The following is a 22,261-nucleotide window of genomic DNA, read 5'->3' on the forward strand; positions in this document are numbered from 1 at the left end:
TTGTGTCTTAACCCCTTGCGCCACCAGGGAGGCCCCAACAACTAAATTTTCTAATCACCTTCTGTAGTTTAGTTTCATCAATGATGTTTCTCAGGGTTTTTTTTTTTTTTTTTCATTTTAAGGTAAAGTGCAGGTAATGAAAGAAATGTGAAATAGGACATTTTCTTGTGTCATAAGTTGCCCTTGAACTTGACTCTTTGGATAATCAGAAATAGGATTTCCAAAATAGTCGGCAAGAGGTAGGGGTGTATGTGTGTGGAGAGCACAAACATAACTAGAGAAAGTAGGCTGATGTGGCTCATCCTCTGCTTATGAACAGCTTAGTTAGCACATATTGTTCATAAGACCCTTTGTTCTTAAGTCTCAGCGGTAAGTACACCTGTATTTACCTAAAGCTTTTAACATGAGGACTGTTTTTGTGGTGGCACTGGATTTAATACTGCATGTTTCTTTCCATGTATTCTTTTCCAAATACATCTGTCCAAATGTATTTATGTTTTGACTTTGTTCTCTTCTTCGTATATTTTGAAACACAGCTTCAGAGCTACATGCTGAACCCAAGTCCCAGGCAGCAGGTGAAGGCAGTGCCATCTGTTGGTGACAGTAAAAGCACATTTTTTTTAAACAGTATTCAGTAAAGTTTTATTTTTATTTTTTCCCCTCAAATTTTATTGACTCGCTAATTGTTTGTGTAACTGTGGATTTAGGACTACACATCTCAGGTGCCCACGCTTCAGTCTCCGTCCACCGAAACTCCAGTGCCTACGCTCTAGACCCTTCCCTCCCCTGGATGCCGCTTCTCCCCCAACCCCTTGTGGTAATCAGTATATTTTTTAGAGTCTTAGAATTATTTTTGCTTTGATGTAAAGATTTGTTCTTATCATGAAAGTTTGCATTTTTTGTGAAATAGAGGCTTATTTAAATGAAGGCTTCATGAGATTTTTTTAGAAACATTTACTCATTTAGCAAATATACTCTGAACACCTCTCTGTGCCAGGCATTGAGAATATCAGTATTTCCTGTCCTCATGGAGTTTAAGGTGTAGGGGAAAAGATGGGCAAAAAACAGATACTTGTGCTATGGGAACATGGAGCAGGGCGAGAGCAAGCCAGATTGCAGGGATGAGGGCTGCAGTTTCCAGAGGGGAGTGTGTGAGGCACTCTTGCGCCATGGCTGGGTTAAGACCTTTAACAACTCTCCGCACTGAGATTATGGTGCTTCCTTCACCCATATGTAATTTGAGACAAATTAAAATAGTGAAAACTATCAGGTTCATGTTTTTTTCCTTGATGACTGCTTCATTGATTTGGTTGGATTATTTCCTCAAACTAGTGTTACCTCAAAAAAAAAAAAAAAAGTTATTTTAAAAGCATTTTCTCTTAAAGCACTTCCGCTTTGCTGGTGTCCTCAGCATGCATGTGATATGCTGGTTGGCTATAATTGCTCACAGTTGCTAGGCCCTGTATGGGGAATGTACAAAGGAACACAGCGGTACTGCTCTGTGTGCAAGGTAATTGGTCTGAGGAGTGGCACTTGAATGCAGTTTGGTGGGAAAGCGGTGCCTGTATATTAAAGGCCTGTTTTTCTCTCAATAAAAGTAAAGTCTAAGTATAAACCTTATACTTGTAAAATAAATATACGGTGAACATACCAACTGTTTAACGTTGAAGTCTTCAGGGCAGGCTTCTCAAGTTACCTTTGATGAAGGGCTAATATTTTGATTTCCAATCCTTCACAGAATGTAGTAAGAACATACTAAAGGTAAATTACTGAAGTGAGATGAACAACTTTGTTTCCCTAAGTCTCTTTCTTTCTCTACCTTTTTTTTTTTTTTTTTTTTCCCTTGCCACCTTTGTCCTCCTGGGTTGGATTGTTTTTCTTTGTGATTGCAAAATTTCCACTGGCATCCTTTTCTCCCTGTTCCTTCTGTTTCTAAGTCCAGCATAGAATACAGGATTGTGGAGTGTGTGTGTGTAATCAGTCATGTTTAATGATTGGAGCATGTTGTTTATCAATTAGAAAATTGTGCAATTTTTCATTAACCTTTTCATGCCTTTGGGGTTATTTTCAGTGGATCCATTTGGAGGACTTACACCACAGTGGGATATGAGGGGTACTTGTTTAAGTTACCACTGACCCTGCAACAAAGGAAGGGAGGCAGGTGAAGAGGAAAGATTGGTCAGTAGGCGTCTGGTAGGCACACTAACTTTATGAAGAAACTTTATAGTTAGATGAACTTGAGGTCACGTTTCTTGCCTTCCCTGTGGCATCTTTCACGAGGTAGACACTTAATGCTTGTTTGTAGTGGAAACTCATTTTCTATAAATGAACCTCTCCTGTGGCATTCATCGAGAGCTTTTCTATCCCTAGTGTCAAAGAAAACAATAAAATGTAGCTCTTCTTAAACTAGTCATGGTTAGAAACATCTATGATGAAGTTTTAATGAACTGAACTTTTTTCAAAATTTATTTTTCAAGTTAGGTGTGTTTGCCATAGGAGAAAAAGCTTCTCTTTATTAAGCAGGTAGCAGATCATCAATCTCTGGACATTTTCCACCAGAAGCTTGTTGCTGTTTTTGGTTTGTTTTCCTTTCTTCTTTTAGCTTGCCTGCTGGCTGTTAGAATGGAGGTGACAGACGGTCCTGATATACTGTTGGGCAGAAAGTCTGCTGGTTTTTATTTGGCATAATAAATGATTAAAAACAGAGTGATATTTTGTTAGAGTTCTCATGGAGCCAACACAGTGGTGGTGGTGGTTACAGTACATTAATTTTAAGCTCCAGAAACAAGTACCTTATTATACTGGGCATGGTGTATATGTCCCTGGAATATAAGAAGAAAATCCTAAGTATTAGGTATGCACGAGATAGAAGTCACTTACTATATCTTTTCTGAGAGCACATAAAGGATGAAGCTCACTTTCAGGGATAATCTGTCTTGGTACCATTTTCCTTTCTGTTGGCCTGTACTTCCCATGCCTCACATTGGTGGAATAAACCAACCAGCCAGTTTCTCCAGTGGTGATCATGATGGAGCATGCCTGCTAATAATAGTGCTTATCTGGGTTTGTTTTCTAAATTAAAATGGCTTATTTCTTATTACATATCTTGGATAATCATGATTAGACTAATTCTTCTTCCACCTGCACACATTTTCATATCTGCTGGTTTTTGTCATGGGAAGCAGAACAGAGGGAGTGCTTTACCTCCTTGCTTTGGTATCTAATTTTGGAAGGTCCACTGATTTCAGAATGTTTGATGTAGGAAATGGTTGTATATTCCAAAAACACTTAGTGAGAGTTTGCTAAATAATATCCCCTCCTGTGGTTTGGTTCCTAATTGTGTGGTTTTCTTTGCATCTTTTGATCTACCTGGAATGTGTTCCTACCTGCTGTCATTTCCATAAATTAGAACTTTACAAAGGCTAGGTAGATTTCTATTAGATTGTCTGTATCCGTCATCACAAAATCTATTTCTGCCCTCTACCCAAATCTTCAGGGACTGAATCCTTTTTTTTCCCTGTAGGAATTTGAAAAGCTGGCTTTTAGTAAATCTCACTTCCTCTTTACTATTTTCTATTATGGGTTTTAGGTTGTCTTACTTTGTCTTTACTGTTTCTATTATGGATTTTTAGGTTGATTCTATTTCAAGCACATTTAGTAATATGTGTTTTAATAGCTATTGAGTCAGAGCAAAGTATTGATTTTTAATGGGTGTTTTTAGATATAATGCTTTTTTTTTATTTTTTAAGATATAATACTCTTAACTGTCCCCTCTACAAAACTGAGAAGGTATTTTATTGCCCTAGAATATGCTACTAGCTGTATTCCTGGAGCCTGCCTGTCTGATTTGCAGTGTGACTGTAATACCAGCTTAGCTAATCAGACTTCATATGGTTGTAACTATAGAATTAGACACAGTGCCCTGGGTCACTCTTCTGTTCCTTTCCTGACCCCCATCAACTCTAGTGTTTTGTGGTGAAAGTTGCAGATTCATTGGCTTTTCTTACTTACTGAAGAGAGAAAAGCATGTTATTTCTAGATTAAAGGACTATGAAGTGTCTGAGATTCTACCCTGGTTCCAGATTAGCGAGATTAGCCTGCCGCATTTGGATATACATTGCCAGGCAACTTGTGGCACAGTGGGCTGGATGGACTTCAAGTTTGTATTGACTCTACTGCCTTAAAAGTCACAGGGGCCATGCAGAGGTGTGCCTGGGGTAGATCATGCAGAGGAGGTTTGTACCCCAAATGAGAAACTATAGTCTAAGAGGCTGGTGGTGAGCCTTTCCAGCCTTCACACCAGAGGGAGACAATATCTTTATAAACCTCATCAGCATCAACTCTTATTCTCTGCCCCCAAGGAAGGTCCTTTGTGTTCTTATGCTGTACGCTGTGTAGACCACCTTGAAATGATAATCTGGAAGGGCACTTACAGAAGTTAAGGAGAAACACCAGAGGCCTATGTGCTTCCCAGTGCTTAGTAGCAGCAAAAAGTCAAAACTGTTGCCATTTGCCTTTGTGTTTGTGGTCCTCTTCTGAATTGGAAGGTCAAAAAACTATCAACATGAATTCCAGACACAGTCTTCCCTGTGAAAATGATGCTTTTGTTTGATAAGGCCCTGGCATAGTGTGTAGCTTTGCCAGGAACAAGTCAGTGTTCCAAAGTGAGTTTCCTGAGCAGCCTCTGCTGTTACTATCATCACACTCAGCACTGCTCTGTGAGATCCTTACTTTCCTGACTATACCATGGACCTTTATGGAGGCAGGGAACAGACACTCCTTTTTGTGTTTTTATATCTGTCAGTGTTGCCCATCTTTAGTATATGTGCTGCTGAAGTGAGCAGAGTGCTGCCCATCTTTATAGTAGGGTCCTCAGTAGCTGTTTGTTGAATGAAATGAGTGAATGAATAAATAATTGAGTGGAACCTTTAGTTCAAATCTGGCTGATCTTTTATCTATGTTTATTCATATTCCTTACCCCAGGTTGACATTACCATTTGATAGAAAAATGAACCTGGAACATAAAAGGTCAGATTATACTTATGGATTGAATGGATCCAGTTTTGGGGGGACCTTTGTATTGGTTTTGAAGAACTGGATCAGATAAAGAATATTTTGTGTGACATTGTTCCTGAACCTGAATTATACCATCCATCCTTTTCATTCTGATTGCTTTGATCTCTGCAACCCTGTTTTTGTAATGTCCTCTAGAAAAATGAAAATTTAAGCAAATAGTTTTGGCTACCCACCTTCTATGGATGTTGAGAAAATTCTTTAGAAAAACTAACTTACCACAGCAGTCACTATGGTTTATAGTACATTCATTTATAGAGGCCAGTGGATACTAATGCTACCCCATCGATGGCTTAAAGTTAGGACAAAGGGTACATGTATAAATCACTGTTGCCAGAAAACTGTGAGACACTCTCTCCTGCCTTTGCTACTTGAACTGGATTTAGCCTCGGCAAATGGAAGCAGTCTCCTCTCTCTCAGTGCAGGTGCCCATGCTGCTCCACTTGCTGAGCCACTTGAGTCCCATTGTTCCCCACATTTGAGGAGCTGTCCAAACACTATTGGGCAATACTTGTCGTATTTCTTTTGAAACAATTGAATAAGCATGGCAGTCACAATTATCGAATTACTATAAACCAGAATTGAAAGTACAGTTGTTTTGGCAGGTCTGTGTTCATATCTGTGTTGGGTTTTATATATTCTTGCCAAAAGTGTAGTTAGTAGTGTCACATAGAAAAATGATTCATAAGATTTATTGAATTCATACCTAAAACTGATTTACATTGTGTTCTCGTTAATACCGTAATTTGAATGGCTTTATGTAGTTTTCTAGGAATTTCTCAGGTGGGAAGTTGGAAAGAGTAGTTTCATTATAGTTGAGTATTTTTCCAAAAACATTGAGTATTGAGTCGCACACATTGTATGAATTGCTAAGCCTTGGCAGATGTCCAGATGATTATTTAATGAGGCTATTTTATCTCTGGGCCTCTCAGGTTGAAAGACCCTGCTGGACTGCTTAAAATATGAACTTCTTTCTCATTCTGTTGATCTCGGAAAAAACTCACAGACACTTCAAGGACTCATTTATTACTGCTTTCACTGAAACAATTCATAGTGACCAGACTTTTTGATCTGAAAGAATGAAAAATACTGAGACTTTAGGCAAAGTGGTTTAGCCTGAGCATTTGGGGTGTTAGTTAAACTTAAATATCCTCTGCCAAATGTTCCTCACTGTAGCTGGTCAAATGTTTCTTTTGCTCGTTCAATATGGATACTTACTGTTCCAAATATGATCCATTAGACTTGTCAGCTATCAGGAAGGTTACACAGTTGAGGATATTTATGTGGAAGCATCAGATGAAATTACATAAGACATTTATGTGGGAACATTAAGTGAAATTACATAAGATAGAAGTATAAGAGAGGCCATGTAAAATATTTACCTGGAGTAATAAAATACTTTTGAGTTTAGGCTAGAACTCTGAACTTTGGGTTAGAGTCCTGGAGAGCTTTGTGAAGTAGGTCAGGCTTGGTTACTCTTGAAGATGGTGCTGAATTTCATAGATGGAGAAAGAGGGAAAGAGAAGAGTTAATCTAATATTTTCAGGCTACAGATCATAGGAGCAAAGTGTGCGATTTTTCTTCTGATGTGACTTGATATCTGAGGAATTTACTTAGCTGTTTACTTCCCATTTGTCAGGCCCAGTCCCCTTTGAAACTATTACCTCCTCCTAATCTTGTTATTTAGGCCCCCTGATCTCTTACCTCACAGCCATCTTCTAACATAACCATCAGAATTATCTTAATTAAATGCACATCTAATAAAGTGCTATTAACAATCTTCTTGCTGAACATATTATATAACCCCAGTATTGAGTCATGGAATTTGTTCTGGTTAATACCATGTTTACCAAACTTTTCATAGAAACTGGCCTTTCTGAAACCGTTGGGTATACTGTGTTCATAATTAGGCTTCAGGCAGAAACACACACACACACATAGACCTGATGACATTGAGAAAAGGTCTGCGTAGGGCTTCTGTGGTGTAGGTGTAGTAGCCTGATAGACGGACCCTCCTGCAGTAGGAATCATAAGTTCTGGACAAAATGTAAAATTTAAGGACTTTAGGGAGTGTACACAACTACCAAATTTGAAGGAAGTCAAAATGTGCAAGAGAGGACTGGCACTGTTGAGGCAGGTTTTTCCTAAGGATGGGCAATAGTTATGAATGGGGGAAAAATTCATAGAAAAGACAGTCTTTTCTGGGCAGGGAACAGGGGATAGCGCTAAGGCAGTCAAAGCTCAGAGTGAGGGCTGACCTGGAACAGAGCTGGAGAAGGAGAGCAGGATTGTTTTAAGGGAATTTAACTCTCCTTTATCAGGAAATGATAGGCCAACTAGAGTGGGAAAAGATCAATAGGTGTATGAGTACATTGAGGATCTCTCTGGAAATGCTATCAATCCCTTTGGCCTAATTAATACCTTTAGAATAACACCTCCAACAACCAGAGAATCATATTGTGTCATAGGCTCACCCATAAATAAGTTTCAATATATTTAAATGTGATTAAATTCTTAGAGTACCTACTTTGATGACTACTGAATTGAAACAAACAGAAATCACTAAGATATCTAGTAAGGTCCGAATCCGGGAAACAAAATCAGATTAAGGCCAGAAGATAGTGAGCGACTGCCCTTGTTGATTACCTGCTTTAGGCTTCTCATCTCTAGTGTTGATATGAATAGTAATTTTCTGTCGTGGAGTAGAAATAGAGGAATGCAGTGGGTTGCATAGGAACACTTGAAGTTCACGTCTGGATTTTTGGAGCTGTATTGAGATACCATGTGTAGGTATTTTTGAAGGTCAGAGTGGTGATGGAAATAGAATGCATCATGTACACAATTTATGAAATAAAGATTTGTTACAGGGCACAATAATTCTTCCAGATTGGTGTATATGTAGTTATTGATGAGAATCTTACTCAAGAAACTGGAGGTTATTGCTGTATTTATTTCACTATTCAAGTTTAACTTTCTGACAGTCTGCAGTTTTTATCAGGTCACAATTACAAGTCCTTTTGATGCTTAAAGATCAAAGAACTGATTCACTTTTACTTTGCTTGATTAGCTTGTTATACTTGAAAGAGAGAAACCATAGAGTCTTTTTACTACATGCCATGCTTTCAATGCTTAGGTTTTCTACCTTCATGCGTCTTGGAGGCATCACTACTGTTATTTTTTCTTGTGAATGTCAGCACATAGAAGACATAAACTAAATCACAGTCATTGTGTAAATTTTGCTAATTGAGTTATCATAAAAGAAGTCACACTAAAAACTAAGTGTTTGATGATTTTAAAAGTACAGAGTTTCAACTAGGTGTTTTAATATATGTAGGTAGAATCACTCTCACAAATATATTAAAACGATCACTTTATTGTTGCAGCAGCCTTGATGCACACCACTGTAGTTTTGAAAAACCTGTTCTTAGCAGGAGGTGGTGCCTTCACTGAGGATTTAGAAAAACCAGAGATGTCCCTGAGAGGCTGCAAAGAGAAAAAACTGCTCTTTATCAACACTAAAACAATGCATTTTAAAGTTTAAACATCTTTCTACAAATAAAAGCATTTGCCCTTGAGAAAAAATAAAAAAATAATAAAAATCCGAAAACCATTAAAAAAATAAAGATTTATTTATGCATACAAGCATACAAGAGCTGGGGTACAGGCCAGAGGTGCAGGAGGTGAGAGGATTTTTATTTTTTGAGATTTGCATTACTAATTGCTTGTGTGTAGATTTTTCTTTAATTGATTCATATAGGAGTCGTGAGTTTTATTGGTTACTGAATCTTAAAATCTCCTCCTTATGAGCTAGCCCTAGGATTGGCAAAAAATGGCCTATGGATACTCCTGGTCTATTACTGTTGTAAATAAAGTCTTAAAAGTTTTATTGGAACACAACCATGGTCATTCAACCATAGTTGCTCTCTGACTACAGCTGCAGAGAGGGTAACTGTGACAGAGCCCATGTGCCCATGAAGTGTAAAATCTATATTATCAATTCCCTGATAGAAAAAGTTTGCTTTCGGGCCTCCCTGGTGGCGCAAGGGGTTAAGACGCAACCTATGAAGCTGTCTGCAGCCACTGCAGCACAAGTTCGATCCCCGGCTGGCCAGAGAACAACCCACATGGCGCAGGAGACCTCTCCTGACTCGCTGCTCCCCTCAGCAGTGTACTTTGGTCAGTCTGCCTGTTCTGTTTTATTTATTTATTTATTTATTTATTCTGTTTTATTTATTTATTTATTTATTTTTACATCATTGTTTATTTTTAAACAATATTTGCTTCCCCCCACCCCCTCAGGTATAGTCCCCATAGAGTTTCCTTCACCAATGCACCTGTGCACCATCACCTCAGTCCCCTGTGCTCCTCCCTCCCTCCCTCTGATCCCTCTCCCTCCTCCTCCCCTGCAGGATGTCTCTGACTTATAATTGTCCGTTTTTGCTTTGTGGTGTTTTGTACTTTTTTTTTTTTTTTACACTGATGTCTTACTTGGTTCCCCTATATTCCTGCTGTAAGTGAAACCATCCGATATTTTTCTTTTTCCTTCTGGCATATTTCACTGAGCATAATTCCTTCTAGTTCCATCCACATTGCTGCGAATGGCATGAGTTTATCTTTTTTGATTGCTGAATAATATTCCATTGTGTATATATGCCACATCTTCTTGATCCAGTCATCTATTTTTGGGCAATGGGTTGTTTCCAGGATTTACCTATTGTAAATAGTGCTGGAATAAACATAGGTGTACAGGTTCTTTTGAATCAATGTTTTTGTGTCCTTTGGGTAGATCCCTAGTAGTGGAATTGCCGGGTTGTATGGTAGCTCCATTTTTAGTAGACTGAGGAACCTCCAGACAGCTTTCCATAGTGGTTGGACCAGTTTGCACTCCCACCAGCAATGTAGGAGAGTTCCATTTTCACCACATCCTCGCCAGCATTTGTTGTTGCTTGTTTTTTTGATATGTGCCATTTTCACTGGTGTAAGGTGGTATCTCACTGTGGTTTTGATTTGCATTTCCCTGATTATAAGGGATGTTGAACATTTTTTCATATGCCTGTTGGCCATTTGCATTTCCACTTTGGAGAAATGTCTTTTAAGTTCTTCTGCCTGGATTGCTTGTTTTGGATTTCTTGACTGGATTGCTTGTTTTGTTTTTGTTGAGCCTTATGAGTTCTTTGTATGTCTTTGTGATCAGTCCCTTATCAGTTGACTGGGTGCAAAGATTTTTTCCCAATCAGTGGGGTGTCTGTCTGTTTTGGTTAATGTCTCTTGCTGTGCAGAAGCTTTTCAGTTTGATGTAATCCCAGGTGTTTATCTTTTCCTTGACTTACTTAGCTTTGGGTGATGAGTCTTTAAAGATGTTATTGCAGTGTATGTCTTATAGTGTTTTACCTATATTTTCTTCTATATATTTTATGGTTTCAGGTCTTATGTCCAGTTCTTTTACCCATTTTTTTTTTTAAAGATTTATTCATTTATTTATACAAGCACTGGGTACAGTCAGAGGTGCGGGAGGGTGAGAGAATCCAGCAGAGCCAGAGCGGAGAGCAGAACAGCCAGACCAACGAAGTACACTACTGAGGGGAGCAGCGGGCAGCAGCGGGGGTCTGCAAGCCATGTGGGACCCTCGCCCGTCGGCCAGGGATCGAAACCGGCACTGCAGAGGCTTGCGGGCAGATTCGCAACCCAGCGCTCAACCGCTGCCCCACTGGGGAGGCCCATTTTGAGTTTATTTTTGTGCATGGTGAAGGGTAGTGGTCTAGTTTCAGTTTTTGCATGTGGAAGTCCAGTTTTCTCAGCATCATTTATTGAACAAACTGTCCGTGTTCCATTGCATATTCTTTGCTCCTTTGTCAAAGATCAGTTGTCCATATAAGTGTGGTTTTATTTCTGGGCTCTCTATTCGGTTCCATTGGTCTGTGTGTCTGTTTTTGTTCCAATACCAAACTGTTTTAATTATTAAGGTTTTGTAGTATAGCTTAAAGTTTGAGAGTGTGATACCGCCTTTTGCCATTGTTTTCATCAGTAAGGCTTTAGCTATTCATGTTTTTTTTTTTGTGGCCCATATGAATTTCATCAGTATTTGTTCTATTTCTTTGAAGAACGTCATTGAGATTTTTATTGGAATAGTGTTGAATCTGTATATTGCTTTTGGTAGAATAGACATTTTAATAATGTTAATTCTTCCAATCCATGAGCAGGGGATATCTTTCCATTTCTTTGTATCTTCTATTTCTTTTAACAGTATTTCATAATTTTCTTTGTATAGGTCTTTCACCTCTTTTGTTAGGTTTATTCCCAAGTATTTGATTTTTTTTAATTGTTTCAATTATAAAAGGGATGGTTTTCTTGATTTATTGTTTGTGTATAGGAAGGCTACTGATTTTTGTGTGTTGATTTTGTTTCCTGCTACTTTACTGACCTGGTTGATTATTTTGAGTAGTTTTTCTGTGGAGCTTTTAGGGTTCTCTATATTATCATATCGTCTGCAAATAATGATAGTTTTACTTCTTTCCCTATCTGGATTCCTTGTATGTCTTTCTCTTGTCTTATTGCCATGGCTAGGACCTCCAGTATTATATTGAAGAGCAGTGGTGAGAGAGGACATCATCTTGTTCTTGATCTTAAAGGAAAGGCCTTCAGCTTTTCGCCATTGACAATAATGTTGGCAGTGGGTTTGTCGTATATGGCTTTTTATCATGTTAAGGTATGTTCCTTCTATTCCGAGAATTTCAAGGGTTTTCATCATAAACGGATGTTGGACTTTGTGGAATGCTTTCTCAGCAGCTATTGATATGATCATATGATTTTTCTTTTTCTTTTTGTGGATGTGTTGGATTACACTGATCAGTTTTCGTATGTTGAACCATCCTTGTGCCCCTGGGATGAATCCCACTTGATCGTGGTGTATTATCCCTTTGATGCATTGCTGAATTCTGTTGGCAAGGATTTTGTTGAGGATTTTTGCATCAGTGTTCAGTAGGGAGATTGGCCTGTAGTTTTCTTTTTTCATGCTGTCTTTGGTTTTAATATTAAATATTAGTGAAGCGTCTAGTGTATGACAGGTGCTTAATAAATAAATGTTAGCTGTTTACACTTGATTTTTTTTTTTGTCTTTGAAATTTGAAGTAAAGGAAAATGTAAGAGGAACTACTTCAAGATCTTGCATCCTGTGGGAAGTTTGCACCTTCCTCATGCTCACCCTCACAACCGTCTAGCTGTGCTGATTTCACTAATGCTACTATGGTTTCTTCTTTAAAGATGATTGTTCAAACACAGAAAGGTTAGATTGCAGTAAACTTAATTGAATTCCATTTTTGTAGGTTTATTCACATTTACTTTTTAAAAAAAATATTTATTTATTTATACAAGCACTGGGTACAGTCAGAAGCGCGGGAGGGTGAGAGAGAGAATTCACCAGAGCCAGAGCGGGGAGCAGAGCAGGCAGAAGGACTGAAGTACACTGCTGAGGGGAGCAGCGGGTGGCAGGTGGCAGAAGTCTGCGCGCCATGCGGGACCCTCCTCCGGTGGCTGGGAAGCAGCCCGGGATTGAACCAGCGCTGCAGAGGCTTCGGGCAGCTTCTCAACCCAGCGCTCAACCACTGCGCCACCGGGGAGGCCCTACGTTTACTTTTCAAACATTGATTTAGTGAAATTCAACCTAAGGCTATTACCCATTGTTCATGGGACTGGGTGATTGTTTTCATTGAAGACTTTACCTGTGCTGTGAGACTTCCTGCACTGGAATGTCAAACTTCATTTGCTTTACCCAGACAGCAAGCATAATAAAGTTCAAATTTATACTTGTATTGAGAATAAGGCCACTGGATAGATCAGCAATAATTGAAATTGACCCTGTATTTTCATGCAGGTTAATTTGCTCACTTTAATGAACCATCTATTTATATTTAGCTTTCAGTTTGCTGCATGTGGTTGGATTTGTCTGTTGATTAAAGATATTGTAGACTTTACATGGTCTCTGGTTTCCTGCTGAATTAGTAGCTTTGTTTGGGAAACATCTTTATGGTTGTGCTGTTAGGGCTGCAGATAATTATCTAGTTGTGAATCATTTTCTGTAGACTTTACGTTGGGTGCCGTAGGAAGTTCTGCCCGCGGTGTGGCATATCTAAAACCAATAATGGGGCCTCCCCAGTGGCACAGCAGGTTGAATGCCATGCTGTGAAGCTGTCCGCAGCCTCTGTAGCACCGGTTCGATTCCCGGCTGGTTGGGGAGAAACCAACATGGCGTGGCAGCTCTCTCCTGTCTCACCTGCTGCTCCCCTCAGCAGTGTCTTTGGTTCATCTGCCTGTTCTGTTCCCTCCTCTGTCTGTCGTGAATCCTCTCACCCTCCTGCACATCTGGCCTGTATCCCAGTTCTTGTGTAAATAAAATAAATCTTTTAAAAAAAAAGTTATATTTAAGATTCTCCTTGATTCTGGCCTTCTCAGTGACTCTTCACATTAACTTTTGAAGACATTTTGGACTTCCAGTCCCCACTAGTAGAACATATCCTTGATTTAGAATGATTTTACTTATAGCTTGGTGACCTTGCTACAGTAGTCCCTTTTATCCATGTATTCATGGTTTTTGTTTCTTTTTTCTTCAAAGTTTAGTTACCCTGCTTTTACCAGCATTTGAAAATATATTTTTAGAGAGAAAGAGATATATTCATATCAATTTTATTAGCTACTAGCTAATAAACTAGCTACTGTTAATCTCTTACTGTGCCTAATTTATAAATTCAGCTATATCATAGGTATGTGTGTATGGGGAAAAAAACATAGTCTTCACAGATTTCATTACTGTCTCTGGAAGTCTTGGAAGGTATCCATCTTTGGATAAGCGAGTACCACTGTCTATATTCTGTATCACTGTGCTGTGCTCAGTGACCAAGAGATCACCAGTGATAATTTCTTTGTTAATTGTGGAGTTAAAAAACATGTGTGGACTGCTGTACTGGGGGATGAGAGTAGAGGAGGGGTCAAGTAATAAATCCAGATCTTTCTCTTTGTAAAACATTTCAGCAGCTGTGGTGGTGATGCTTCTGCTTTAACTTGCATTATCTTTTGACCTTGTTCTATTTGGGGACAGAATAAGACAGGACCATAAATTAGAGGAAATATCTTGTAGTAAGAAGTGAAACTTACAGCATGGAGAATTGTATATTGCAGGAAATTTGAATATATATTTTATGGAAGCACAATATATTACCGCTATAGTGGGTTTACTAACATGGAAACATAAGGTAGAATTTGTAATAAATCATTAAGTAAATATATGTAATATCTTCTACAGTAATGAAATTTGAAAAATCTAAGTTTGACTTACTGCTCTCATTAAGAATGAGATGATCGATGCTTATTGTTCACCGGTACTGCTCAGGCTCTGTTCTTGCAGTTGAATTAGAACAATAATCCTTCCTTTGGATTGAACCTGCTGTTACTAATTTTCTGTAATTATTTTTTTAAAAGGTCTGCATATATTTAAGTGAATTACGAGCAAGTTATAGCCGGCAGTGCTTTTGGGTGTCCCAATAGTGTGCATGAGTAAAGCCTCGTTTACTAAATCTGACTCATTTAACCAATCCCTTTATGTTGAGAACATTAATATTACAGCCTACCAGATGTGAATCGAAGGTAACCTTTTGTTAACTCCCTGTCCTAAACTTCTGATTTGCCATAAATCACTTTACAGTGGGCATAGTAAAGTCTCTGTTAGTGAACAACTTAACCTTATTTTTAATTATTAAGTATATTTATTCAAAGTTGCAAAAAGGGACATTTTTGTAGACTTAAAAATATTTCCCAGTTGACTTTTATTGTACCCAATACATAATAAAAATAAACCTTAATAAGTTAAAAATGCAATCAAAAGGGCATTTTGCAGTTAGTGATATGAGGTATGGAGGCATTTAATTCTTCAGTAATAGTTGCAAGAAGATATTCAATGGACAATGAGTCTAGTCACTTTAATACTGAGAAGGCACAGATGTCACAGTGACCCTTTGTTTGTAAGCTTGCCATAATTTTTTTTAAAGATTTATTTGTTTTTGTTTATACAAGAGCTGGGGTACAGGCCAGAAGCACGGGAGGGTGAGAGGACTCACCAGAGACAGAGCTGGGAGCAGAACAGGCAGACAGACTGAAATACACTGCTGAGGGCAGCAGTGGGCGTGACAGGAGAGGTCAGCCACACCATGTGGGAATCTCCTGGCTGGCTGGAATCGAACCAGTGCTGCAGAAGCTGCAGACAGCTTCACAGTGTTGTGCTCAATCCGCTGCGCCACTGTGGAGGCCCAGCTCTCCATTTTCAACTGAACCAGAGTTAATATTCAAGCATTTGCATTGATGTTAGTTTCTAGATAAAAATCATATATGGATTTCTTTTTATCTCCAGCATACCCCCTGTTGCACGCCCCCCATTTCACTGTTCTCTAAAATAAACAATGAATAGCTTTGGCATCATCAGATTCATTGCTTTATAGCGGGCATAGTAAAGGCTCTGTCAGTGAGTGAACAGCTTGACCTTATTTTTAAGTATTAGGCATATTTAATGACCTAGACATTTATTTTTAAGATTTATTTATTTATACAAGCACTGGGGTGTGGGAGGGTGAGAGGTGTGGGCCAGAGGTGCGGGAGGGTGAGAGGACTCACCCGAGACAGAGCGGGGAACAGAACAGGCAGATTGACTGAAGTACACTGCTGAAGGGAGCAGTGGGTGAGACAAGAGAGGTCTGCCGCACTATGTGGAAATCTCCCTGGCTGGCCGGGAATCGAACCTGCGCTGCAGAGGCTGCAGACAGCTTGACAGTGCTGGACTTAACCCGCTGCACTACCGGGGAGGCCCCTGACCTAGACATTTTTAAAGAGAATTGTAAATCCTTCATAGAGCACTGAATAATCCTTCAAAATTTATAAAGAAATGCTAGAAGTTGGAAGAATGGAATATACCAATTAGATTTTTGTTTGTTAAAATTGAGGTTGTTTCTGACCGTGGAAATTGGCAAAGATCAATGCTAGCCTTGTTCTTTGCTGAAAACTCTAGAATGTACTAAATAAACGTGAGCAACACAGGGAATAGAAAGGAATGAACCCTGAAAGTCAGTGTGGATTTTTCACTTTAAATCTAGCTTATTTCATTTTCTGAACAGGATTGCTAGATTGATAAGTACAGGCAGTTTTTTTAGGAGTATAGTGTGTTCTGTTTTTCAGATACTCTCAGAGCATTTTTGGTAGCACCATGAAGAAACAAGGAATCTCCAAAGATGTGTCTATTTTATTTCAAGCAGAACTACACGAAGTATGATCTCTATAACAGTTTCAGTCCAAAAACTGTTATTTACCTTGATAAATTACGCTTTAGTTTTCTAAACTTGACTCTTTGGTTTTTCTCATAGCAGATGTGAGAAAGTAGAATTAGACAACTTCTTAACTCCCTTTCTTCACACTAAGTTTCTGATGGCTTGGGGGCATTCTTACTCCTAATGGCTGTTTGGTTCCTTTGTTACAGAATGAAATGCTCAAATATGTAAAGCAGATAGGTTCTAATGAGGTAGAAATTTTTCAGCAGACTCTATTAAGGTAACAAAGCTCAGCAGAATAGGTAGAACAGAATTCCTCCCGGAGTAACTTTCCCATTTAGCAGGGTTGTGTTATTTGGCAAACTGTGCTTGATTTATATTGTGTATGTGAAAACTGGAAAGCACACAAATAAACCAAGCATTATAGTATAATAAATACAGCCTTTTCCATTGCCAGCATCACTGTCACGGTGGAAATTGGGCATTATCAGTGTAGATGAGGAACTCAGTATTAAAAAATGTGCAACATAGATTAAAAAGTAAGGAGTTTCTGAAAGCAGTATATAATCTACTGGTCAATTAGCGGTTTTCTTCTAAGATCATATGAGATGGATTTTCAAGATACCTTTATACTGGTTTTATTGTGTGGGTGAAGCAGATTTTGTTGGAGGTAAGTAAGCAATCCTGGTTAAAGTTAGAGGAAAGATAGGTAATGTCTAGATCAGTGGTCTCAGATTTTTTTTTTAGTATATGTATAAAAATTATGTGTATTTCTACCCTCATTTCGTATATTAATTATTTTTGTTCTGCGTCCCTACACAAGAAAACTATCAGGCCAACAATGAATGTTCCTTTCCATTTCTCCCTTTTAGAACAATGTTATTCCTTAAAATGTTGAAAATAGGCTCCGATGACTTCCTTATATATAAATAATTTGATTCCTTAGATTTCTGTATCTTGCTTTATAGACATAAATTCTAGTCATAGTGCAACTGCAGCATATACAGATCCTTTTCTCTCCTGTCTTGCTTCTGTTCTCATTGTTATTGGGCTTCCACCACAGTGCATTCCTTGATGATGAGGGGGAGCTGTGTGGCCTTGGCATAAATCACCATGCCAAGCTGAGTGGGTGCTTAGTCATTAGATTCAGAGAAGGGTGTGTAGCTGTCTTTCTCTGGTTTCAGTTCCAGACCAGATTGTCCCGTAGCAGTGGCACTGAGTGAAGCTGTTAGCCTGTAAACTGCAGACGATGGCGCTGATGTCTGATTTCATAGATCTTCCTATAGGTCACTCTTGCTTAGGCTTGTTTTTACTTAGTCTCGTTCCTCTTGGTCTAAAGAGAATATATAACAGCATAAACATACAAAAATAAGGTATCCATAAAGCAATTATGGATTATTATGTATTACCAGAAGCAATATTTTAGTGAATATGTATTATCAGAAGCAATATTTTAGTAAAAAGTAAGACTAATATAAATCACCATGTGAGAGATCTTTGAGATGTGGGTGGTAAATTGGATGCTTCTACTGTTAAGGATTTTCTTGATCAATGGGCACCTTTTTTTCCCCAGGTTTGAGTTTATTGGGAGCCCTTTTCTAAATGGGTTAGAAAGGTTTTTATTTTTGAAATGCTTCATAGTTGTGCTTTCATATGTCCAGAGTCATTTAGTGAAAGAAATGTGGACATTTTTTGAAAATGGAGATTTTGAATTGAGTTGTTGGATAGTACGTTCTCTTTTAATGTTGGGAATAAAGGAATAAGGAGGAGAGAAAGTATTTGATTTTACTGAAAATGTGTGATAAGAAGCAAAGGTTTTCTATTCCCAATAGATATTCTTTACCTGATAATATTGCATTAAACTGTTGAGGTACAAATTTTGTAAAAGAACAGCTGATAATTTAAAGAAAACATGCTGTGTTTTAGTAGATTTTAAATTTGCAGAAAATAGAATTTATTAATGTTAACCATTCTAAATGTGAAGCTTTTATTTCATTGGTCAAATGAAAAGCGAAAAGTGAAATTATGAGAATTGTGGAAATGGACCACTTTTGTTTTGAAGGTAAAAATCATTTAAAATCTTTGGTAGCTTTGAATGAAAGACCTTTGTATTTTAGTGCATCTTTATAAGCCCAGATGTGTTTTTGAGAACTGCTTTTGCAGGGCAATATATGTTGTGTTAGAAGAAGCAAAATGAAGTTTGCCTTTTACAATTTTGAAATAATCACATGCAGTATCAAAGGAATATCATCCCTTGCAGGGCATTTTTGGGTTAGCCAAGTAGAACACAAGATGAAGAGTGAGAGAGATGTTTACAGGTGTTGTTAATTAATTTTGGTACAGGACAGAAGTGAGAAATAGCATCCTGAAGGTGTCTTTTTGCCACAACACAGATCAATATCACTCTTTGTACATAGACATCATAAATTAGGAGGACATTCAAAGATCAAAACAACAAAATTAAAGTTTAAGAGCCAAAAATTGCTAACTTGATATTATATAATAATATAATAAAAATATATAATATAATAAAAAGCCTCATTTGAGATAGTACGAGATGGGGCACAGAATGCACTCTTTGTTAGTTTCTTTGACTTTGTTGTCTAAAAATCCACAGTGATTTGAAAACTGAGCATAAACAGCGAGTAACTGGGTAAAATGACTTTGGAAGTGTCATAGTTGTGGTGATTCTAGTATAAATTATAACACACAACTAAGACTTTATATTCAAATAGCTTTGGAATAAAAAGCATGTTCTTTAAAAAGCATGTCCATATAGCAGACAAAAAAAGCAAATGAAAGTAAATCTACATGGATTTCAATTTAAAATTTGTTTTCATTTCTTTGTTTTTACTAAGATATTAACTTTCATGCAAGATTTTAATTGACCTTCAAATTAAATAATAAATATACTTCAGAAGGTAAAATTTCTACATAAGTCTGAGAAATCCAGACTAGAGAAATCCACAGTTAATCATACTCTGCCATTTCCCCAAAGTGGGTTTGTATTTTGGCTCTGAGGCAATGAATAGCAATCTATTACTTGCTTAAAATCAATAGACGTGTCAAAAAAGCGGTAGTGGACTGAATTTTAAAAGTAGACTCCTTCAGGATTGTATGCTGTCTTTATAGTGTCCCTTCATTGAATTCTTAAACCTATAAAATTACAGTATTTGCATAAGGATCAGAAAAAATACTAACATTTGAGTTTTGTATGTAGTTGTCTTAGAAAATTACTTACAGCTTTTTCAGAAATGTTTCTTAGGCTTGGTTGACAAGGTGCTATTAATTTTTAAGCAAATTAGGTGCTCTGTCTTTAAATTTGGCTCAGAAAAATATTTGTAGCCACAGTCTCACTTCAGCTGCCGAGAGGAAATAAAATATTTTGATTGCAGTTTGAGATATTTGACAACCTCATATTACACTCAGGAGTTTCTCTGTATTTAATACATGCCAGTTTACTTCTACATGGCAAAATATATTACTAACCATGATGCTTGACATTTGTTCATGCATTTTATTTTTCACCTGAGCATCACAAAATGATTTTTGATCTACATCTAAATATGAGATTTTCTGTTAAGTCAACCCTGCAATTAAACACCGTTGAATTGCCCATTGTGTGCTTTTCATGTTATTTAGTGCACTGAGAAGGTATGGAATGAGTGGAAGAATGAGTTAGGTGGTGCTGTGCAGACACTTAAACTAGGATTTGGCCATGTTTTCAGTAGATTTGAATAGTGTCTCTTTAAAAAATTAGCATTGAATCACGGGTGTTTACAAAATTAGTGATCAGTATTGACCACAGTGATAGTTGTAACTTCTACAAAACCTCATTTAAATTTAAATTGATGATACATTACTTTTAAAAATGATTTTGAATTGGATCTTTTCCTCAATATAATAATCCCCAGGCCTTTGCATTTACAGTTATGTTTGTATTTTCCTTTGTTACTCTTCTGCCCTCTTTTTCCTCCAAGATTATGAACATGGGAATATAGAATTGCTGGGTTTGCCCTTTTTATCCCTCATAGATCCCAGCACAGCTCCTTAGAAAGAAGCAAATTAATATATACAGTTGATTTTTGTGCCATTTATCTACTTTGTGCTATACAGTTGATTTTTGTGCCATTTATCTACTTTGTGCTATACAGTTGATTTTTGTGCCATTTATCTACTTCAACATATTTCTTAATTCTTTCTTTGTAATGTCTGATCTGTAATTTATTTTCATGATGACTGTTAAAATAGAAACAAAGGTAATACAGGTTTAAACTTTTTTACTTCAGTCACATATATTATCTAAAAAGTAGCTTTTGGCCACACGAGACTTTGAGCACTCTTGCTAAAATCATTGCAAGCTAATTTTTATGTTGGTTAGATTGTTTTTTTTTAAATTGTAATTGCTATTCAAAGATATTTATTAAGCATCTGCTGTATAAGATGTTTGTGTGTTATCTCATCCCAGTTGTTTAGATTTGGAGCAAACTTATATATGATTCTCATTTATTACTAAGAATTTTAGGCAAAACAATCTGAAGGAAATTTGAGTTTAATGAAAGTTAAGATTAAACTTAGTAGGCTGAGGAAGCGCAATGTGATGTTGGGCAGGAATGTCTGTTTTCATTACAAGATACCAAGTACCTGGTACATAGCTAACTCTCAGCACTTGAATGCATGCAAGAATAAATGAGTAGTGAACATTTGTGAATGAATACATGAAAAACCAACTGATACAGTTAATATTGATAGAGAGTAGTTTACTAGTTAAGCTGGTGTGTAATCATTTGGATTTGCTTGTTGATTAAAGGTTTCAGTTTGACTTCAAGGGCATGGAAAACTTAATTACAGTTCAGCACTGGTTAATAACTAAGGGATGCTGATTACTTGTTAGACACCAAGTTATGGGACAAGGGAATTTCCACTTTACTGGTGCCAGCTGTTTGAGCTCTCATACTGGAGAGTGAAGGAGAAAGCAATGTCAGGCACTAAGTGGTATGGCCCTGGTCTTACATCATTGGTAGCCTTTGGCATCTCTATATGCTTTCAGCAGCCAATAAATAATTCATGTGTGGAATTGTCTAGTTATTGGAAGTCAGTATCGTGATTGCTTGTTTTATACTGAGATGCATTCTGAGAAAAGGCAGTGTAAAAGTGCATCTGTGCAATGGAAATTCATTTTATCCAATAAAGCCGAACTCAGATTTCATGTTCCTCTGGGGCCAAACAATAAAACCCTGTCTTATTTTCCAATTTAGACATCTGAGACTTGATAACATTTGGTGAGTGTGGAACATTGATTACAATGTGGAGAGGAATGTAGAAAAGAGTAGATTGGGCTCGACCAGCAGCAGTACCCCCTGGTTGTTAGGAGTGAAAGCAAGGGAGTTGAGCTTTGTATCCTAGCAGTTCAGAGCTACAGATTTCAAGATGCTAGTTTTCCTACACAGACCTTGCTGTTGTACACCTTTCACATTTCATGCCCTAAGTCTCTTTAGAACACTTCTCTTTCTCTGCCTAGTGACTCAGAGTTATGTCAAGGAGTATATTATCTGGGGAAGCTGCCCCTAGTATAGGATCCTGGACATGTTTCTTTCTGTCTTTGCAAAGTGAAGAGCAGGATGATCCATTGGAATGCGAGAAGAGAACATTAGATTTGTTAATATATTTATCTTGAGAGAACAAAAACAGCCGTTCTAATATTGCATGGGTTGACAGTGCTATACTCATTGTCTCTTAAGTTCGGATGGACACATTCTACAGACAGTATGAGAACTGTTCTGGAAGAGTGGGAATTTGTGGGACACAGAAGGGCTTATGTTAGCATCCACCTCTGTTTATTTGCTTTCAGCTCACCATAGTATATGTTTTGTGTGCCGGGTTAT

General features: G+C 37.7%; 1 protein-coding gene and 1 long non-coding RNA gene across 3 annotated transcripts in view; one reads left to right on the plus strand and one right to left on the minus strand.

The window, feature by feature from the left end:
• DDX10 (DEAD-box helicase 10) overlaps positions 1-22,261 on the plus strand; it is a 219,261-nt gene that overhangs the window by 50,699 nt on the left and 146,301 nt on the right. The gene's annotated exons all lie outside the window — the stretch shown is intronic.
• Positions 16,942-22,261, minus strand: part of LOC119240647 (uncharacterized) — a 38,174-nt gene continuing 32,854 nt past the window's right edge. Inside the window, exons 3-4 of one of the 2 annotated variants that reach the window (XR_008551013.1) lie at positions 19,618-19,738; positions 16,942-17,709 (exon numbers count right to left, since the gene is read on the minus strand). This is a non-coding gene — a long non-coding RNA (uncharacterized LOC119240647). The remainder of the gene's footprint in view (positions 17,710-19,617; positions 19,739-22,261) is intronic. The other variant, XR_005124153.2, reaches the window with a different exon arrangement.

The sequence above is a fragment of the Talpa occidentalis genome, unplaced genomic scaffold, assembly GCF_014898055.3.
Source record: "Talpa occidentalis isolate TD23 unplaced genomic scaffold, MPIMG_talOcc4v2.1 talOcc4.12, whole genome shotgun sequence".
NCBI lineage: Eukaryota > Metazoa > Chordata > Mammalia > Eulipotyphla > Talpidae > Talpa > Talpa occidentalis.